The sequence below is a fragment of the Siniperca chuatsi genome, linkage group LG3 (assembly GCF_020085105.1).
Source record: "Siniperca chuatsi isolate FFG_IHB_CAS linkage group LG3, ASM2008510v1, whole genome shotgun sequence".
NCBI lineage: Eukaryota > Metazoa > Chordata > Actinopteri > Centrarchiformes > Sinipercidae > Siniperca > Siniperca chuatsi.
In genome coordinates this window covers 21805457-21825131 of record NC_058044.1, presented here as the reverse complement: position 1 = coordinate 21825131, position 19675 = coordinate 21805457, and positions in this window count along the sequence as shown.

The following is a 19675-nucleotide window of genomic DNA, read 5'->3' as shown; positions in this document are numbered from 1 at the left end:
TTGTCTAGCTTACAAGTTGATTAAACAAAAAAAATCATTTCAACTTTAAATTAGTGGAAAAGAGAAAGAGGCTTTTTGCACAGTTGGTAACTACATGATAAGCGTATAGTCAGAAAAAACGAACCACAAGTGTTGGTGGTAGTGACAACAAACTGAGCAAAAATTGCATTGCTCATGCCAATGTTAATAAAACATCCTTTATCACATATTTTTACATATTAAAATTGTATCAAAAAATATGTTTCTATATTGAAACTAGATGTTGACACGGGGCCACTCCACAAAAATTCAGGATAAGGTTAAAATGCAGGAGCCACCTTAAGGCACTTACCATTTTAGCTTATATTAGTTAATACAATTACCACAAACTAATTCCCACACAGTGAACCTCGGGCCTTTGGGGCCCCACCCTGTTCGGGGCTCTGGGACAGCTTTTGCCTGGTTGGTAATCCAGCCTTGAAATAATAGCTAAAACAGTAGTAATGATGTTTGACAACAACAACTCATGTGCCTATTTAATAGCTGAAGCATTACAGTGATATGATCATTGGTGCACACCAGTATTTGTTGTGTTTGCATGACATTTTGAGGACAAGATAGTGGTTTGGTAAATGATGGGGCCATTATTTGATTCTCAAATTGCCCTCTATATACAAGGCAACCTCTAGTATATTACAGCCATTTTTTTACAGCTCCACAAAATTTCTGTCAAATTCCTCCAAACAGCTGGTGCAGCATAAGCTGTGTTTCATGGACAAACAACTGCCCTGACATTCCAGCAGGCCAATATCTACCCCAGTATCTCCTGTGCTCTGGTGGCCCGCAAACCTGTAGAAAGCTGAGATGACGTTATGAGGAATAACACTGTGCTGTAGGTCCCATAAACTTTCAGTGTAGCTTTGATAGAGCTAAGTAGATAGGATGGGATAGGATATTTAAAGTATATTGAGAGACACATAATCTCTAAGGCTTCCTGTATCTGGATCTGCATTGGCTGCGTAAAAGGTGCACGTGTTTCCTGATGTGATAGCAGCATTGCAGCAGATTCCACTGGGTGCCATAGGGAGTGAATGAGAAGATAAGACAGAGGGAGGATGGGTGATGAACTCGTATTTGGATAAATGCTGAAAATCTCACCCTGCTAGGCAACAGAAAATGAAAAAGAATCTCTCACTAGCTAACCAAACAACAACTTTGCATATGAATGGTAAGAATACGAGAAATCATAACCACGGCTTTCATAATTACTACATCTGGAACATGAATTATTCATGAGGTTTGCATCCCAGCAAGGGCTGTGTGTGTGTGTGTGTGTGTGTGTGTGTGTAAGGGAGGGTGAACATTATGGCCCATATGCGTTATCTCCTTGCTTCTTCTTCAGTTTTCTCATTAAGCCGATGGGTGAGAAACAATATCAACATTTTTTAAAAAGTCTTTTTTGGCAACACTCAGTCATTTCCCCTTGCTGTCTATCGACTGTTAGCATGGGGGAAGAGAGGAAAACAAAACAAACAGGCTGTTTTTGGTTGAAGGTGCAGCAGTCGTGATGACAGAACATGGGCCAGTGTTTACTCATCTTGGGAATGAAAGACTCCTCTGACTTTGCGGAGGATTTAGGAGTTAGACAAGCATGTCCAAACACACATGCACCCATACAGACAAATAAAGCCTTCTGACTCAATTTCTTCCATTCTCTTGCTGCCCGTCCTGCTTTCAAAGCAATATTTCACTTTGCAACAAATGAGATTTCACTTAGTTTCAGTGCTCAAATTACAAAGACAAGTAACAAGTTGTGTTTTTCATTTTGAAGCTTAAAAGAAACTTGTTTTCTATGCAGTGAGTGTCTCTTTGTCCTGGAAGCTCTGTTTGATAGCGCTTTGAAATGTATCTGACCGTAAACCTCTTATTTGTGATTCTATCTTGTACAGTATGTTCAGGGTGACCGGGCTGCTGCATCCACACAGAGGTTGCTATTATTCATTTATTGTTATGTTTTTATCTTTAAGTCCATTCAACGTTTGCTGCCTAGTTATTTGTGTTTTTGTATATCTCAATCACATGGTGGAAATGACTGTGGTAGTTTTAGGAATTGGTTTTGTTATCTGTCCCTGAGGTCAGAACTGATTGAGGCAAAGGTGTCTTTATGGATTGAACTTGGTGGAAAATAACTGAAAGCTGAAAATTGTGAGCTTAAAATGATAAAAAAGGAACATCTTAATCACTTAATTAGTTGATATCTTTGCACTTAGTTTTAGATTGAAATAGGTTTTGACCCTGTGAACCTGCTGGACTTTGAACTTAAGAGATCTTTCAGAGGTTTTTTTGTCAGATTCTCTCTTTTAACAACCATTTTATGTTTCATTTGCATATTTTTGCACTCTTCCTATGGTTTTTGTTTGTGGTCCTTTGTTTACCTGAAATTCTTGTTCAGGTGCATAAATGGGACCTAAGTTGCTCACATTTCATTGCACAAGGACATTTAATAGTGGGTTGATTGTAATATTGATTAACACTGAATTTGCATTGAATTCCACTAATGAGCTCAGTCATGATAAAATGCCTCCTGCTGATCAGAATAAACTCATTCAAAGGCAAATGCCGATCCAGTAGTCCACACTGGTTTGCCTGATTTGCTGTATTGAACACTGCTTAGTGTAAAGCATGACAAGACACCTCATTTGAATGTCTCCTTACTCCTCATGAAAATATTGACAAGTGACAATTGTACTGATAACATTTCTACTACTACTACTACTACTATTGGAACTCACCTGAGGCCCACCATTTCAGCTGCAAATGAGATTTGTGTATCTGTGTACAAGTATGATTTCAAGCGCAATACCTGAATCTTATGCTTTGCACATCTGGAAGTTCTTTTGAATGTTGCCACCTGATAGAAAAAAAAAAATAAATAAATAAATATATGTATATATATATATATATATATATATATATATATATATATATATATATATATATATAAGTGAAGTACCATCAGAAAGTCTCCTAGAAGATGTGAATGCAGGATTGAGAGCGATCCCTACCACAACCATCACTGAAACCAATGAGCTGATATACGCCTCAGCAGCAGTGATCCTAGAGATGCTTGGCTGCAAGAGCAACCATGGGAGCCATGAGAGACAATACCCACCATGGAAACGAAGGTTGGAGGCAAAAATCAAGGAGGCCCGGAGAGAAGTGAGCCAACTGACAGAGGCTGAGAGAGGTGCAATGAGAAAGCAAGTACCCAAGAAGTACAACCAGATGCCCATACCTGAAGCACTCGAAACTGCCAAACAAAGGCTCCAAGCCTTGGCCAGCCGCCTAAAGAGATACACGAGAGATAATGAAGCCAGAAGAATAAACCGGCTGTTCGCAACTCAACCTGCGAAAGTGTACGCTCAATGGCAGGGTAATAACAGCAGAGCAGACCCACCAAGGCTGGAAACGGAACAGTACTGGAAAAGTATATGGGAAAGGGAGGCATCACACATGCCGCACACATGGATCACTGAATGCTTAGAGATGTACAACATCAACAGGACTCTAAGACACTTCATTGCAAACTCGATGAGGCTGTGGAAAACCACCCTTGAGGCCAATGGCAAGCCACTTGCACAAGTATCCATCAAATGTGGCATATACCAAGGAGATGCTCTGTCCCCACTGCTGTTCTGCATAGGACTGAACCCCCTCAGCCAAATAATCAACAAGACTGGCTATGGATACCGAGTCAGGAACGGGGCCACCATCAGTCACCTCCTCTACATGGATGACATCAAGCTATATGCTAAGAGCGAGCGGGACATCGACTCACTGATCCACACCAACAGGATCTACAGCTCTGACATTGGGATGTCATTCGGGCTTGAGAAGTGCAGTCGAATGGTGACAAAGAGAGGGAAGGTAGTCCACACAGAAGGGGTCTCACTCCCAGAAGGAACAATAGCAGACATTGAGGATGGTTACAAGTACCTTGGAATACCACAGGCAAATGGCAACCTCGAAGAGGCAACAAGGAAGACGGCAATGGCCAAATACCTCCAACGAGTAAGGCAAGTCCTAAGAAGTCAGCTCAATGGCAAGAACAAGGCCCAGGCAATAAACAGCTACGCCCTGCCAGTGATCAGATACCCTGCGGGAATAATAAGGTGGCCAAAGGAAGAGATACAGACCACAGACGTTAAGACGCGAAAGCTCCTCACCATGCACGGAGGGTTCCATCCCAAATCCAGCACCCTGAGACTGTACGCTAGCTGTAAGGAAGGCGGCCGTGGACTAGTGAGTGTAAGAGCCACTATCCAGGATGAAACATCCAAGATCCACAAGTACATCCAAGATAAGGCCCCAACAGATGACGTGCTCAGGGAATGTCTCAGGCAATGGGGAACAGAGGAAGACGTGCTGGAGGAAGGACCATCATGGGAGGACAAACCCCTACACGGGATGTACCACCGAACATAACTGAAGTGGCTGATATCAAGAAGTCCTACCAATGGCTAGAGCGGGCTGGATTGAAGGACAGCACAGAGGCACTCATCATGGCTGCACAGGAGCAGGCCCTGAGCACCAGAGCAACAGAGGCCCAGATCTACCACACCAGACAAGACTCAAGGTGTAGGCTGTGCAAAGAGGCCCCTGAGACAATCAAGCACATAACTGCAGGGTGTAAGATGCTGGCAGGAAAAGCATACATGGAGCGCCATAACCAAGTAGCTGGCATAGTGTACAGGAACATCTGCACTGAGTATGGACTGGAAACCCCGAGGTCAACGTGGGAAACACCTCCAAAGGTGGTAGAGAATGACCGAGCCAAGATCCTGTGGGACTTCCAGATCCAGACTGACAGAATGGTAATGGCAAACCAGCCTGACATCGTGGTGGTTGACAAACAGCAGAGGAAAGCCGTTGTGGTTGACGTGGCGATACCAAGCGATGGCAACATCAGGAAAAAGGAACATGAGAAACTAGAGAAGTACCAAGGGCTTAAAGAAGAACTGGAGAAGGCCTGGAAGGTGAAGGCAACAGTGGTGCCCGTGGTCATCGGAGCACTCGGGGCAGTGACCCCCAAACTGGAGGAGTGGCTACAGCAGATCCCTGGAAGAACACCAGACATCTCGGTCCAGAAGAGTGCAGTACTGGGAACAGCAAAGATACTGCGCAGAACCCTCAAGCTCCCAGGCCTCTGGTAGAGGACCCGAGCTCGAAGGATGAGACCACCCGCGGAGGGTGAAGGACAAAGTTTTTTTATATATATATATATATATATAACAGGTAAAGCTATAATAATTACCATTAGATGGTAACTATGTAGGCCTAACAGTAGCACAAACATATTAATCTGGACAATTTATTTTAGCTATTGATATGCCATAGCTTTCAGCTACTTTTCAATACAAATCTAGCCTCATAATCATACTTAATTTCCATTTGATTTTCACTTCATTCTTCAACGATTTTCACTGATGATTCATTATTAATTTTGCTCAAAAAAATGGAAGATGTGGGTAGCAATTTAGGATCTGGAACCATACAGCTCAACTTGTTTCATTCATTTTTCTTGAATTAATCTTTTTTTTTTAAGTAAGTAATCTGTCTTATTCAGCCAAAACTTTGAGAAAGTTCAAAAGAAATGAGAACAAATGGAATAAGTAATTAGATGATTATATCAGACAAATATCATCATCATCATCATCATCATTATCACCTCCATCATCACTATCATCTCCATCATCATTGACTTTCAGACCTGGTTTGGGAGGATCTAAAATATTCATAGCATCCCAACAGGTAATCAGAGCTGTAATCAGGTTATAGACCCCCCACACACACACACATATGTCTCCACACAGTGTGCATGCAGGTTAACAGCTGTTGAACACGGGGCTGTTAAATATTTCAGGGGGTACACACATTCTCTCACCAGCCCGCCTCCCCTGCCCCCGCACTGGGAGGTGTTATGCTTAAAAAGCATGTCCATGACTTATTAATGCCACAGAGAAGGATGTTGAATGATGAATGATGGAAGGAGATAATAAAAATTTGCACTCATTATGATGGGGAGAATTGTAATCGGTGAATTATGTGTATGTTTGTTCCAGTGTGCTCATTAAGATGGAGTTTGTTTAAAAGTTTTTGACGAGTTAACTCAGGTCCTCAAGTTACTTCAATAAACAGCAATAAACTTCACTCAGAATTTCAGGTCTTTCTTACACACAGTTCATCTTATGTGTCTCTTTCCCAGTCTTTCTTTTATGCGTTAGTTCTACAGATTTTTTTGTTTTACTTCCAATTTGTGTTTAAATCTGTTCTATTTATTTGGGATAAACAAAGGAATCTTTAATTAAGAGGGTGAATTCTTAGAATCGTTTTTTCTTAATGATTTATTTGTATCCAACTTTTCCCCACACCTCTGGCTTAAAATTTCCAGGACATTTCAGAACTGTTTTATATGGAAGGCCTGGCAGGCAAATTCTGGTGATCTATTTAATGTATCTGTTTTCTCTCCTGTGTTTATGACTTAAGAACAAATGAAAAAAAGCTTTGCCAGGATAACCTTTCTAGGTTCCTCAGGTTCCAAAAAAAGCCAGGTTAAAAAAAAAAGTTTTGGCAGGTGAAATTTCTTTTAGGATTAAAATAGGACTATAAACATTCATGTTTTCTTCCAGGTGAAGCACTGATTAAAATACATTTCTAGCCAAGAGAAAGACATGACAGTAATGTTACATAACTTGCTAACACACAATTTACAATATGCACCATGTGTTTAGAGTGCATGGAGAAATCAAAACTTACCTAGAAGAAAAGATGAATGCTTTCAGTCCTATTCACAACAAGGGGTAGTGGTGCACTTCAGCCTCTTGTGGCAGAAATGGGTATTAGAATAACAAACACTTTTTTTCACCTTTGTTTTTTTAACCTGTTTTCACAGATGAAGAAAAGTTAGAAAAATTATCCTGGCAAAACTTTTTATTTCACAGTATACTGGAGTTTTTAAATCTGGTGTCTGTGGCAACATTCCCGCACTGGTGCACTGGTATGATGCGTTTTAGGTCAACCAGCAATGATTGGTTTGCCAGAGCAGAAGCAGGGAGCAAACCAGAGCCATGTACAGAGTTCCATGATCCGCCATTGCTGTAAAAAAAGGTCCATTGAATTGTTTATTGTTTATTTTGTTTATTATGATTGTATAGTTTGTGTTAATATGCTTTGGCAATGTTGTTTTGTATACAGTCATGCCAATAAAGCCACATAAATTGAAATTGAACAGAGATTACACAACTCTATCTCTAGATGGCTCTGAAGCAACCGTAGCGATGCATTAGGCTACTAGCAACTAGGAGTAAAACCATACTGTATAAAACAGAGTAAAACCTAAGAATTTTTTTTTCTCACTTGCCTCTCGGGGCTTCTGTAGTTTCAGACTCTTTCATGATCATAGAACGATCTTGATATTCCTGATTTTGATCTTTTTCTACACCTGGAAGGTTCTGGGTTCAAATCCAGCTCCAAACTACTTACACAGTCCAAAGCCATGCAGGTTGGAGATTTTAAATTGCCTTGGTGTGACTGTGAGTGGTTGTCTTTTTGTGTTAGCTTTTTGATAGACTGCAATTTTATTCCTTGCAATTATATTTTCCAGTAGGGGCTTCATAAGTAGGTGCCCAGGTTAACGTAGCTTTGGCCTCAAAATGAGGCCATGGTGAATATGACATGAAATATCATGTTCAACAGTTTTTAGGCTAGTTACCTGCTAAACCTGACAAATGCAGTTTTCACAGTTGACTGGGATTGCCATTCAAAACATTAATGCTATTCAAGGAAGCTTAGCAGTGAATTTTGGTAGTTTTTCTGTTTATTGTGCCACTCAAGATTGTTTCCTCCATTGGATCGCGACAGTAGAGATACAGACAGGAAACACTGGAGGACTAGAGGGGAATGACATGCAACAAAGGTCCCTGGCTGGAATCGAACCAGGGATGTTGCAATTAAATGGTCTTAAAGTTTTACCATGACACTCTGATGAATGCTGCCTTTTAAAATAACTCATAAAGGGTCTGAAGACCTTTGTAGGCTACTATTTTGCAATTCTGAAGGGTGGGATGTTGTAGGAGTGTGTCCCCCTCAACACTTTCAAGGGCTATGGGTATATAGTTTACAACCAGAGATGTGAAAGAATAAAGTTTGTGTCTTGTCAGCAGTATTCTTGTCACTCTAGTGAGGGTCAGGGCAGCTGTTAAGACACTTTAAATGGCAATAAAACATACTGAATTTAATACAGAGGAGTGACTGCAGGAGATGGGTAGTTATTACAGTGCCAGAGCAGGGGGAGTATGAGAATAAAGAAACGGTTGCTGTGGGAGTTTCTTCTTGTTCTATATGATTTTTTAAATTATTGTTTTGTTGTTAAATAGGAATTTAAATACCTGAAATACAGACTACACAGAAACTGTCCTTTCATGTCCCTGTAACTTCAAATTCTTCCAGATGTTTGCTGGTGGTTAAGTGTAGTTGACCAAACTGAAGAAGGTCCCTCTTCAAATTAAAGCAAAGTCTATGTTCTATGTCCAGAATACACTTCTATGTAACGTAAAGGGACAACAAAAAAAAAGGTCTGAAGGAGGTATATACAGTGGTGTGAAAAAGTGTCTGCCCCCTTCCTGATTTCTTTTTTTTTTTTTACATATTTGTCACACTTAAATGTTTCAGATCATCAAACAAATTTAAATATTAGTAAAAGATAACACAAGTAAACACAAAATGCAGTTTTTAAATGAAGGTTGTTATTATTAAGGGAAAATAAAATCCAAACTTGCATGGCCCCGTGTGAAAAAGGGATTTCATGCAAACAAACATGCAAAAAAATAAGAAATCAGGAAGGGGGCAGACACTTTTTCACAACGCTGTATATGTGAATTTCTCTCCAAATATTACATATAAAAAAGGACATCCTTAACATCTGGTGTGAATGCATGTGTTAGGGTGTGTGAAAGTGTGGCAGACTAGGAGCTGGTTGCAGTCTCTTTCTCTCAGCACCCTTCTCTTCCTCTTCCTGGCTTTCTCTACCCTCTCCTCTTTCTTTCCCTCCTTACTCCATCTTCTCTCTTTCCTCTTTTACTGTCTTATTTGCTCTTGTCTTACTGCTGCAGTATGCAGCACCTCTTCTTCCTGTCTCCTAAACGTCCCCCTCTCTTTATCTCCCCCCTTCTCCTTCCTGTCTACCCATCCTTTCTTCTCTCTCCTTCTTCTTTTTACTTCCTTTACTCAAGTTTCCCTCGTTGCTCCTCACTTTTTCTTTCTCTCATACTCTCTCCTTCTACCTCTCTTATGTATGTACAACTATGGTATTTATGTCACTGTCTAGCAACTTTTCACAGGTTTTGCTTGGACTTTTTTACCCACAATGCTCTCTAACGCAAAATAAATCTTGTGTTTCTTACCAATAGAAAACAGAAGCTCCATCTCTGTAACCCTGCCAGCTTTTCGTCTACTTCCTAGAAATCCAGATTAAGTAAACTGGATGCTTCTTTTGGATTTTTTTGATAAAAGATGGAGGAAATGGTGCTTTAAAGATATACTCATCTGTGAAAGTGTGTGGCAGTACAGAATTAAATAAGCTGCAGCAGTAGTACCAGCACTTACTGTAAAAAGAACTCTGCTTAACCCATTCATTTAAATGGAGCTAATTAGAGGAGCTGTCTAGGGAGAAGGCCCTCACTGGGCCATATGTGTATATACAGTAAGTGTGTGTGTGTGTTTGTGTGTGGCAGGTTTTTCACAAGATAAATGAATGCTGTTTAACAGTGCAGTAAATACAGAGGTCTCACAAGGGTATTACCACTCTCTCTTAATTTTCTGTGTAACTCTCTCTCTAACACACACACTTCATTTGGTCTACCACACTCCCTCACTTCTTAATCCTAGAACTCTTGCTCGCTTTCTTGTTTCAGAGTCAGATAAAAATAAAATTCAAGAATTTAAGTCCTTTTTAAAACAGAACTAATTACAGCAATGTCTCATTGAATTAGCTGATGGATATTCAGAAACTAAAAAGGAGCAGAATACAAACTCAGGACAACAGGAAATTAATTATTAGGAGGCATGATTAGCGTTTATTGATGCACATACTGCTCACCTATTTTCTATTAATCGAAGCAGTCATGAGGCACAAAAAACTGTTTCTGCACAGTGGGGGAAAAAGACCCCTAATAATAATAATAATCATATTTTTTAAAGCGCAATGATTTATCTTAGAATCTTCATCTTAGGATCTGCATTTTTTGTTACTCTCCCCTTTTCTCTCTTTGTGATTTCCTCTTATTATTTTTTTCAGACCCATTCTTTTTTCCCTTTGTCTACTATTACCTTAGTTTTCTCTCTCTGTGTGTGTCTCCTGTTTGGTCTGTTCAGGCAGGATATCATCATTTATCTTATCATGATATATCATCACCATCCATCACTGGAGGCGGTGCTGGTAGTGAATTGTGAGTGTGGCGTATGAGCATGTTTCAAAAAGATATAGTAAAGTGGAGTTATGAAACAATATCAAACATTATTGATGATGAGAACTTGGATGTATAGAAAGTAAGTGAAACTTTACAGACAGCACAAACACAGAAATGAAGCTATTAATCAGTTAGGCATGGTATGTGCATGCATTCATTTCAGTCTGCCACTTCAAAAGCTGCCATGGTTGACAAAGGATTGTGTGAAAATAAACACCAGCGTCAAAATAAGATGAATCTCTAAAGACAGGTAGAGTGAACATGAAAAAGAGAGGGAAAATGTGACGAGGGAAATGTGACTTTATTCTTCAATCATAGTGGCAGGCCTTTCGTTTTTTAATGCAGGGAACAATTTCAACTCAATTTAGCTTCCCATTAAAAATGTAATTGCACCACCAGATGAGAAAGTGATTCAATCAAAACTTCAAAATCAAAACTAAAATGATATGAAAGAAATTATAGCCTGTTCTTAGCAATGGATATGGAGAGTGGCTGGGTGTTTTATACTCCTCATTTTCATGCCAATCCAGGTAACTTAACTCAGTCTCTCCAAGATCATTTGTTATCATTTTCTTTAGGCAGCCACTATCGGCAGGCACATGACTGGGGCTGGGTAACGTTTAAAAATGTACGATGCCAGTACTAATACCAGTACCCTTAAAGTTATACTGATACCAACAGAGTACGTCATTCGATACCCATTCCTGTGAATGGAAGCATTCAGTTATGTAAAATGCCACCACTCCTCCCCATCCAAATTATTTTTACACAAATTAATTTTGAAAGTGTTCGTGTGCATGAGATAAGTGTAACGTTAGAGAGCCAGCACAACAGACCAGCCTTGTTTATCAGACTGCTGAGTAATGGGAAACGTTAATTCTGAGGGACTATGAGTTAACAGTTTGAGTCAAGCATACCAACTGCAAAAAAACAAACACAAAGCCAGCGGTGCTCTGTAACTCTGTTAAAGGTGCTATTGGGAATTTCGGCTCTTTGAAGGTAGCTGGATCTTATGGCTCCGTTCCTTCCGACAGTCAAAGAGAACAGTACATTGTAGGGATGCTTTTAAAACCCACAGCGCTCGACATTAGACAGACAGCTACAGTAAAAGTTGATGTTAGCTAGCGTTAGTGTTAGCATAGTGTTGACCTAACATTAGTCGAAGTGTTTTCTTGCTGAAAACAAATCCCACAGCGGATTATAAAAAACAGTTGTATAATGAGCAGATTTACAGTAGTTCTGAACTTTAATTTACCTTCGACATGACACATTGGTAATATACTGGGATCCCACGTCCACTCCGTTCTTGAAGAGCGACTGTCTTTTCATAAGGGGACCAGTCCGTCACCGGCCCAGACGGACCGGTGACTGGTCAGTCAACTTGCCCTGCATAAACTTGTACTCGCCCAGGGCCATCGGTTATTTTGGACCCTGGCCCACTTCTAAATCCCCTCTGATACGCATCTTCGTTATAATGTTACATTTGAGTTTGAGGGAACTATAATATTAGCTAACTGGACGAAACCGTCACTAATGCTAACATAGCTCCTCAGGGATTGAAGCTGTTATTTTTCTAATTTTGAAGTATTGTTTGACTGGAGACCTGTTGATACTACTTAGTACTGGGTTATTTCGGTTGATACCTTAAAGGTATCAAGTACCAATACCCAGCCCTACACATGACAGACATTTTAAAGTCATATCATATGGTTTATGAGAGCAAAATTGGTTGAACAGAAAGAAATAGCTTTGGTTACCTTTGCAAAACAGGATTTGTGAGCTTCTTAAAAGCTTGCTTCGTTTCACACTTGGGAGTTGCAATCACCACTGGTGGCAGCTCGGTATAATCAACACTTCAGAAGTTGTTCAGGGAGAAGGTTACCCAACTAGAGGTGCAATCTGTAATATTCCTTTGCACACAGTGACTGTAATTTATCAGTGAGTGCTGCTGATCAATGCCAGTCACTCCTCTGTTAGTGGCTGCTGAGATTCCAAGCTGTCTTGACAGGCGTAAACTGTCCGGCTCTGTATTAGCTGAAAATACTAAAATCTCCCCTAAACTAACAATGGTGTGCTCTACACTTTGATTAATTTATCCAAAACCTGAGTAAACATGCATGCAGCATTTGAAAGGTGGAGGAACTGCAGTCATTGAAAATCCCATATCCCATTGGAAATATTTTTTACAATTTAAACATTTATTCAGGTATTTCCTTCTTCAGAATCACAATTGATATTAAGATATTAAAGAATGTTTAACTTCTTACTTCTCTTGTTCTCTCTTTGTCTTGCCTTTATGCTATTTTACACAAACTGGGGCTACCTATAATGCAGCTAATGTTAGCCACAAGAGCTAGCTAGCTAATATTTTATGCCTTCAGGGCAGCCTTGGACAGGGACAGTAAAGAGATGACAGGAAATAAAGGGAGAGAGACATGGAGGATGACCTGTGGCAAAGGTTCTTTGTCGTAGTTCCCAACAGCTACCACTAGATGTTACTAAAGCCATATTTTACTGACAGCACTTTGAACTTCCAGTACCAACTTCTTCCTGGCCTGTACTGTGATTCGAACTTGTGACCTTCCAATCACAAGCCGGCTTTTCCAATCTCCAGACTACAAACAGTCCAGTCTGGCCTTCGCTGTGAGCCACAGGTCTTGTGGATAAATATAGATACTACAAGCCATGGTGCAGTGTGTGCAAGTGAATTGATTCTAACAACATGAGACAGCTCCTGGTGGACTCAGCGGCCAGATGGTAAAGCAGACAGAGCTGGACAGCAGCATGCAGCAAACATTTCGTGAACCCTACTTTGATTTGATGCTGAGAAGACAGGGAATTATTTGTTTGGGGAATTCAGCCAGACACACTTATGTTATATTCATTTCAGTTCAGTATTGCTACATTACAAACAGAGAGCAGAAATGGAGATGCAACCATTGCAGTGATGCTGAAGTAGACTGTTATGTAAAAATACACTCATCTAATCTGCCTAAATCACAAAGTGGGGCTTCACACAGAAATAAAGCATCCCATTTCTGCTAATTGAGACACTGCAGAGTCCTATTTAACCAAATGAAACTCTGATGTCGAGCATGGCCAATAACAAACAATGTTCTTTGCACACAAAAAGTGATGAAATGCAAGTAGCAACAAAAGCTGCACCTTCATCAGTGGCACACTGTGAGGAAGATATTTAATGTACTGACATCATCATTCAGGATTTCTTGGTAGTGATGATGACCTTCTAAACTTCCAACCAATTATCATTCAGTGCCACTTGGGACGGATGAAGTGCAAACCATAATATCAAGGGAGGTTTGTAAGAGATGGAGAGATAGACAGTTAAAAGTGTAGACTAATCAGCGACAGGCAGGGAAACAGAAGCGTATGGGAAAGTTATGTTTTTCAGATTTTATTATAAGTAAGCTGGGGGGAGGGGGGGAGAAAGGAAGTGATGCAAAGATTGCACTACAGAAGCTGTTAAATGTCTGCATCTGCCCATCACTCATCCCCTGCGGTGTGTGTGTGTGTGTGTGCCTGTGTGTCTCGTCCATTAGTCACTGAGAGCTTCCTTAACGAGGTGCTCTTAATTGCCGAACTCTGCCGGGAGTTACTTTTCTCTTTCTATCACTCAGCCACTTCTCCCTCTCTTCTTTTTATTGCTCTCTCTTTCTTTCCTGTCATTTATCTTTATCTCAGATTTTGTTCATTTTCAATCTTTTGCTTTCTCTTTTGCGTCACAGTGTCTTGAGGTTGTTTTCACCCTGTGCGTTTTGTGTGTCTTTCTACAGCTGCACTGACCATAGACTGTGTATACAGATGGATGACATGACAGCTCCCTTGAAGTGAAGCCAAAACATCTGTATCGCCCCCCTGGTGGCTGGCTGCCTGTGTTACTGCCCAACACTGATATTTCTATCAGTGTTGGGCAGTAACACATTACTCAGTGAGACATTACAGTAATATAACTTTTTCAGTAATGTGTTGTGTAAGGGATAACAATTTGAAATTCAGTAATTACCTTACAGTTACTAATCCAGCAAATGAGTACAAAAACACTCTAATCAGAGGCTCCAAAACCTTGCAGAAACCATATTGTTTTATGTGTTTAGCAAAATACAGCTAGATAAATTGATGATAATGTTGATCTAAGTCTTATGGGTAAGTTGGCTATCACCCAATATATACCACACACTTTCTTTTTTGAAGTCCCCAATAGATTACAAAGTTCAAAATCATCAATGTATAAGCCAAGAGCTATGCCGAATTCCTCAGTGAGAAGTTTGTTTTATTCACCATCTTGAAGTTAACTATAATGACCATTCATTGGATCTCTATAATGTTTGAAGAATCTCACTTATTTCCAGCAACAAATCCAAAATAGGAACATAAACAAATGAATGTTTTTTCTTGTGCATTTAGCACATACTCGACCGGTTCCGTAACTTCTTCCGTAAGTTCTTTCTATAAAATGACTTTTCCACTCTGTGCCCCAAGGGCATTTATTGATTTTAAATGATACTTGAATTAACATTTGTCAAGTGACGTGACCAACACTGATTTATATGTATTTCCTTGTTTCTGCATTTCTGTATCCATGAGTTTCTTATTGCAGGCAGATAAACCAAGAGTGTGTGTACTGTATATGTGCTTGACTTTCCTTCTCAACTAGCAACACCCAAAGGTCATTGGCTTCCTGTCTGCCATGATGGCACTCCTGTATGTGCATTTCCATGCCGTGTGTATGTCTGAGCATGACTGTGTGTGCACCTGTATGTGTTAGTGTCTGGGTGTAGAGAAAGTATATATGTCCACTTGGCAACAATAAAAAGGCATGTCTCGGTGAGTCAGATGGCTACATTGTGTTATTGGTCAGTCTGGCTGACACTCAGATTGTCTGGAGATATCCTGAAGCTGCTGCAGAGAAATGTAACCTGAGTCATTGCATAGGACCTGGATATGAAGTCGATTATGAGAGGGGGAGAGAGAGACAGCGAGAAAGACGAGGAGAGAGGTTGCCTCTGGGTTGAGCTGTCAAAGGGACCTTTAGAGAGGAAGGTTTTAAATATTTTTTCTCACCTTATCTCACCACTCCTGTCTTCTCTTTTCTCCTCTCCTGCAGAAATATGCAGGGCTCGTCCATCCCGGCTCTATCCTACATTCCCACTGCAATATTTTACGAACTTGGGGGTGAATGAATGGTGCAATATGGCATAACAAAGAGCAACTAATATGCCGTCTCGGTAGTATGTCATTAGTAGGTAGTTATCAAGATAGTAGAAGATATGTTTTATTATCGTTCCTAGTCACCAGATTGTCTATCTGTATATGCGAAGTTAGTCAGTGCACAAGCGCCACCTCGGTTAATTTTTCATTCTGTTGTTGATCAGGGCTGGTACGCTTGTGAGTGTCTGTAAACTGGCATTGCTAGTAATTCAGAATAAGAATTAATGTCTCATGATGGTGTAATTTCATTGGTTAATTCTGATGTTTGTTTTGTGTTTTCATTGCAGGTTTACAACCTAGCAACCTAATTGATTAGTTAATTGATGAGCTAAATGTTACACATAACTAGCTTGTGGATGCTGATTGTGTATGTGTGCACAATAAAACTAAAAAAGTGGCTCGAGTTGTGTCTGCCGTGCTTGTCCTGAAACCCTTCCAGTGGGGAGTTTATTGAGCTATAGCAGGTAGCTTAGTAAAAAACTGGACATGGTTGTCTTTCATTTGTGATTGCGTTTCCATGGTTTTCCAAGTTTATGCTGTCCTCTGCTGGACAGCATTAAAAGGCAATACGCCTCTTTGATTTGTTTTCTGCGTTGTGATTTGATTTTAATTTAAATTCATGCCACAATTTGTCATGTTATTAAAGACAAAAAGCTAAATAATTATTCTTTTAACTAACATTTTAATTTAATTCTGACAGTAAATACACACATAAAATTAAATACATGTGACAATGTGTATTGTATTTTTGTTTTGTTTTAATTTTGGCATATTAAATATTCCACAAGTACCAGCTAATTAACATTAGTGACTCAGCTTGCAAAATAAACTATTTTAGGGGGCATTTTTTATGCCTTCATTAGACAGTTGACAGTAAAGATCTGCGGCAAAGGTTCCTTGTTGATGGTTGACGCCTTAAAACCTGTGGTCATTGTGTAGCTCTGCAAAATAAGCTATTAATTACAACACTGACAGAAGCTGTTTTCTAGTCTTGACCTCTAGGACTGGGTATCAAACCTAAATACTTATTGAGAACCAACCGAAATATGAAATTTTTCAATTTCATCTAGATTTTGGCAGGGAGGAGATGTGAGGTTACATAGGCTCTCTGCCATGTAACTTTACCGTGGTGATACCACACAGAAATGAGCTAGTACAGATTGTCAGAACCAACAGTAAATGAGATCACATGTTTTCATGCATCAGTCTCCTGGACAATACTGAAATATCTCTGGTTCCTTATTCAGGTGTCTCCTACTATGATAAGAGCATATCTGGTTTACTTTAATAGATTAAAAAATACTGATTTTTGAAAAGTGCCTGTGATTGCTGGTTTCTTCCCTTTGGCAGCTTTATAGATGCTGCTTACTTAAAATGAGTTGCCATTTCAAGATTAGTTTAAGTGTTCAAGCTGGAACTTGACCAACTTGAGGGTAAACGCTGTGCAGCATTGTGTTTGTCTGGGTGTGGAAACCCAATCATTTTGCCCCGGGAGCTGGTCTGGATAAAGTGCCTCGCTGAAGGGCTCTTTGCCCTGACTGACACTGTTGTTTTAAGCATGTTCTTCTCCCCTCAAGGCTTCTCTTGCTTCAAGGTGATATTGGTGACCCCTAACTTGACCTTTTACTCTCATTCTTCCATGTCTATGTCTCTCTCTGTCTCTTTCTCCTTGATGGAGCATAAATCGTAAGCCAGCATCACTGCATGTTTTTAATCATAATAAATGACATGGCAATGGTAACTCTAGAAACTCTCACTGGGTGGCTTGAGACTTCAGATGGAACCAAAATTCAAATCACTCTTGTTCCTGCAGCAATAAGAAGGTTTCTCTCTAACTCGTTCCCAAGTGCAGTTTTGGAAAAATAATTAAAATTTTGCTCTCATTTGTCAGAAGCAGAAATGTAATGGGAATTAAAATGTGGGTGAATCATAATATGCAGTTGGGATTCGTCATAGGGGAAAAATCCTCCAACAGAAGTTAAATGTGCTGTTTTTGCTCCTACCCACTATAAATATATGTTATTTTCATTAGGATTTCTGACTGTCCAGAAAAGTCATCCATGACTGGCCTGGTCAGACAAAGATGAAATAGCATGGTCAAATATTTACTTACTTTACAACATTTTAAAATGCAGCCCACAAAGTGTAGGGATCACTGGTCACAGCGGTGGAAAACATAATGCAGATAAACAACACTAAATTTAGCACTATGATTTTCATATTCATACCCTGAGAATATTCTTTCTTTAATATGCATGGTTCCATATGGCTCGAGAATTCTCGAGTGGAAGGCGTATAGAGCAGATGAGTCTTAGCAGCATAAATAAAAAACATTGGAAAACAACATCATTATCATTAGGACTTCATCTCTATTTCACCGTCTTCATATTGTCATTCCTCTCTTTAATGTTTTCTCGTTACATTTCCCTTTTATGTACAGCACATTGAACATAAACTTGGATTTATTTAATATCCTTTCTCTTTCTGCTTGCACACACTCCTTTGTTGCTGTTTATTATTAACTCTGATCCCTCGGTCAGAAAACAGAAGAGAATAGGACAGAAAAAAGTCGTACAGTGCTATTATGAAAACAATAGTTAGTGAAAAAAGCCCTTATGAGAAAAAAAAAAACCCAATCTATTTGTAATATGACCAAAAAATATCACTTATTTTTTTAAATTGAACCATTGCCTCTCGAAAATGTCTGTGCACGTCACTGACAGAGGCAGACATCTAGACAAGATGTAAACAGCACAGAGGTCAACTACAGTTCATTTAGCTTTGTTGTTAAAGTGGAGGATGAACAACAAAGAGACTCGTGGAGGTTTTTATTAGCCAGCAGCATTTTAAGATGCATACCAGAGGGGAATGTCTAAAATGAAGACTAGAGTGGGAGGACCAAGAGCCTCCATGCATACAGCTGCTTTATAATATAACACATTTATGCCACCAGAATTGATACATAGGGGACACAACATTTGGGGAAATATTCCTGATTGCTTTATGTTGAGAAAATAAATACAAAAAACTGTTACTCTGCAACTCTCTCTCTGCTAAGTATTTGATAATGAAGGATAATATATCCTGTGTTGGGCCTCACCTTGCCTCACCACGTGTGAAACACGGCCTACCTGGAAAAGCTGAAGCCTTCACTACGAGGCTCGACTGAGAAACAAAGGACAGATAGTAGTGCCAAGTCCCCATAGCCGTTTAATTCACACCTAGGTGTAAGACTGACGCGAGATCCCGGTGGAAGCCAGCGCGAGATATCAATTGAATCAAATCTAGACGCGCAATATGGCGCATGAAATCTCTGCGCGCAGCTGTGACGACATCATGTCTATAAAGCCTAGCGCCACACACTACCCGTCGTCTTTTCCACTGTATGAACTTTTTTCCCCTAAGAGAGTCTTAACTCGCTGGACGAGCAACAGACTGTTTTGTGTTTGCTGAACACACTTTCAAATCCTGATCGTTTATTCCCCTTAACGATCCTGTACCTGCAGAAGGAAGAGACACGGACTGACCATTTTCTTTATGGAGAGCAAGATCGCCGCTGAGACCCTCTCCCTACCGACGTCCACCTTGCTGCTACTCGAAGGAATAGTTTTGCCATTGGAGCCCATAGTGTGGACCTCCGTCAACATCCGAGCTCGAGAAGACTTCCCCGGATAACCTAAATGGACTAACGCATACAACCGCTAGTGTCTGGGCAGAGATTTTATAACTGTGTGTTATTTCATCTGAGCTTCATTGTTGTGAACTGAGCTTTGCTTATTTTGGAGAGTAATGCACCACAGTGTCCTAATTGCTGTGCGTTTTTCTTTGTGTTTAGCACGTTCCATTTTGTATCGGTACCACGCCTTTGGGCCATTTAACTGTGTTAGCTCTATTGTCCCACACACAAACACACATACACACACATCTTATATGCTTGCTGA